The sequence below is a fragment of the Phaethon lepturus genome, unplaced genomic scaffold (assembly GCF_000687285.1).
Source record: "Phaethon lepturus isolate BGI_N335 unplaced genomic scaffold, ASM68728v1 scaffold29704, whole genome shotgun sequence".
Taxonomy (NCBI): domain Eukaryota; kingdom Metazoa; phylum Chordata; class Aves; order Phaethontiformes; family Phaethontidae; genus Phaethon; species Phaethon lepturus.
Genome location: NW_010536024.1, coordinates 10,223 through 13,432, shown reverse-complemented (window position 1 = coordinate 13,432; position 3,210 = coordinate 10,223). Strand labels below are relative to the sequence as shown.

The window sequence follows — 3,210 nt, the reverse complement described above, 5'->3', positions numbered from 1 at the left end:
CTGGGCTCGGCCATCCAGCCAGCTCTTTACTGATGAACTAGATGTTTTAAAGGAAGTTTTCTAGAGGTAGGGAACAAGGATGGGCAATGTGGGTGTCTTGGAGTTCATCTTTGTTTTCAGCTGCTAACTCTCAGTATGTTTCCCTTTCAGCTATTTCAGAATCTGAAAAACTTAATGAATCCTTATAGGGTTGCCTTTGAGTCTCCACTTGAACTATCAGCTCAAGGTAATTTATTTTCTGTACAAAGACATACACCTTCCTAATCAGCCTGCCTCCTTCCATGGGCAGCTTCCTGAAAAAGCAATTTTGAGCTCCCTTAAGTCCTGCCATGGTCATCCTTTTGCTTGTAAGCACCTTGTTGCTGAACCTTGTTTTCCCCTTGCAATTCCTCCATGTTCATGTTTCGTCTCTCCTGTTTGTTGTGCCTGAAGCTGCAGAGCCCCCTCCCAGGCTACTGGTGGTGGCAAAGTAGCCTAAATAGTAGGTAGCGTTCCAGGCTGAGTTTAGAAAATTTGTTGTATTACTGAGGCGTGTGAAGTCTGTGGGAGGAATGCATGTGGGAGCAGAACATTTTCGGTAACCAAGTGTGCAGAGGTCTCTTACTGGTACCTAGTTATCATCAACAAGCAACTGGGATGTAGCCCATTGTAGCCGTTCTACATCTCAGTCCACTTTGGTTTGGTTTTTTGTTTTTTGCGGGGTTTATTTGCCTGTAGCTCCAGATATTTCAAGGGGCTATAGAATTTTTCCTGTTCTTTGGTCAATGAAAGTAATTCTGGGTTCAGTTTCATAAGCAACATATAGTCACCGTATTCTGAAGGCAACTTCAGAATATTTTATCAGTTATTTTATCTTCACTGTAGTCCTTGGTACTTTGTTTTTGTGGAAGATAAAAATGTGCGGTGTTAGGCAATAAGCACTGTGGATGCTTCCTCTGCTGCTCGCAGCTGGCATCAGCACTGATGGGTTATTCTTAACTCCTACTTATTGTCATGGGAATGTACGGGAGTTGAGCACGTTCATGCTGCGCTGGGTTCTCTGTGCACGTCCTGCTGAGGTTTGGACCCAGCTTTATACAGTGCTTGCACAGATCCCAGCTCGTACGCTCGTACATGTGTGCCAAGAAGTAACTTACAGGGCAATTCCCGGGTTTATATTCAGCTTGGCAGGTAAGGCAGCGGGTTCTGTGCACATGCATTTAAGCAGCTGATCTTCCAGGAGGCTGGGCTGAAGAATATGTCTGAATTTATCCCCTTGATCAATCTGGGACGTGCTAATAGTGTAACCTCTCTAATCCTGTGCAAAGTCATCTGAAACTAATCTTAATCAGGCCTCAAAAGCGAAAATCCCCTCCTTGAGCCTCGTCTCCGAGCCCTGGGTTGTTTGCCCGTGTGTTTTCAAATGCACTTGCCACCTCCTGTGCATGGCTTCAGTCTGCCACTGCCTTGTGAGGACTGCCCGCCTTCAGTCAGAGGTGCCAGGGGTGCAGAACTTGCATTAGAGTGTCCTGTTGAGCTCACTGCTGTGAGAAGAGACCACTCTGCAGGACGGAGACAGCCTGTCACAATTTTTTTTTAATTTTCAATGTTAATTATTTTTAATGCTTCCCACAAATCTTTACAATGAGTTTACTCTTGGTTTGTAATTTTCTGAAGTCCCTGTGCCAGGGACCTGTTGTCTGATACCCTGCAGTCCCCAACCCCCCCCCTTCTGCAGTCAGTGCAGAGAGGTCAAAGTCTGGAGACAGGCTTTGCGTTCGGTTCCTGCCCCCACGGACAAACCCTGTCGGCGGATTATTAAGGAGCCTTTCATGGTTTGAGAAGATCTAAAAAGACGTTTGCTTCTCACGGGCACCTTCATGTGCCCTGGGTAGGTGCTGAATGTCGGTATTTCCCAAATGAGGCATGTGGACGGGCTCTCCCATGCCTCTACGTATAGGTGGGTTGGGGTCATTTTGCTGCTGCAGCCTCTCACGTTGCTCCCTTGTGCTGCAGGGTGTAACCCCTCTGCTTCATTTCACTTCTCCCAGGTAAGCAAATGATTGAGACTTACTTTGACTTCCGCCTTTACCGCCTGTGGAAGACCCGCCAGCACTCTAAACTATTGGATTACGATGACATTTTATGAGCTGGAGAAGACTTTGCAAGAGGAAGTTGATCACCAGTGTCCAAGAAGTCATGCTTATTGCAGAGGGACTTTTTTATTGGCACAGGGAGCCCTTCAAAGCCCTACAGGAGGCAGCAGTGCTAAAGGGAGGGAAGAAGGAGCCCTCAGAAGTGTGTCGGGAGGAAAGTCTCCTGGGTCAAGAGGGACTGGAGGGAAAGGGTTTGACACCTCACTTGCCTCGGGTCAGAGCCGTGGTGTCTCAGGAGGAGCTGTGTGATGAAACGAGGACAGGATGGAGTTCCTTGCAGAACTGAGCTGTTTTTGGGTCAGATTTGATTCCAGGTCCTTTTAAAGACTTTAGAAGCTCAGGTTTTCTTACAAAAAATAAAATCAATTACCCATGCACTACAATGAAGAAGTGACCAGAGCACAGAGGAAGGAGCGGTTTGTACTTGATGGGACCTTCTGTGCTGGAGATCTTGGAGAGCAAGGACTGCTACCCTTACTCCTGCAAGCTTAGACTAAGACGATCCAGTTTCAATGTGAATATATACTGGAATATAGAATTGAAATCTTAACTTTTTTTTTTGTTTTGTTTAATAGAAAATAAGTGCAATTTTTATAGCGAGGGGGGTGAAATCTCTCCCAATATTTAATTAGTTAAAAATAACACACCAGTAACCAATAGATGAGGTATTTTTGGTCTGCTTGAAAATATATTCAAAATGGTAATATATCTTCTGTAGACATATTTAATCACCAGCAAACATGGTTTTAACATAACTTAGCAGACCCTGCATGTCTGCTGCATTGATTAATCCGGTTTGGTTCGTTACTTTCAGAGTAGCTGTGTTGCACTAATTGTATGTGCTCTCACGAGTGTGTATTTCTCCTCCAATTAGACACAACTTTGTTACTTTCTATTTTGCTGCTTGCAAAACTATGGGACTTTAGTTTTGCTGAAATACTTTAGGTTAGAAATATGGTACCTGGCTGAGAAACCGCCGTCAGGTTCCCTAGGTATAAAAACGAATTAGAAATTAATAGCCATGGTAATTAGTTGTTCACGCCAGTGTTTTGCTCTGTGTTGAGGGACGAGTTCT

The 3,210-nt window shown here is 44.8% G+C and overlaps 1 long non-coding RNA gene across 1 annotated transcript; it reads left to right on the top strand.

Moving 5' to 3' along the window:
* Positions 1 to 148: 148 nt before the first annotated feature.
* LOC104619983 lies at positions 149 to 2,890 on the top strand. Its single transcript, XR_738027.1, has 2 exons — positions 149 to 226; positions 2,031 to 2,890. It is a non-coding gene; the product is annotated as an uncharacterized LOC104619983 (long non-coding RNA).
* Positions 2,891 to 3,210: the final 320 nt, after the last annotated feature.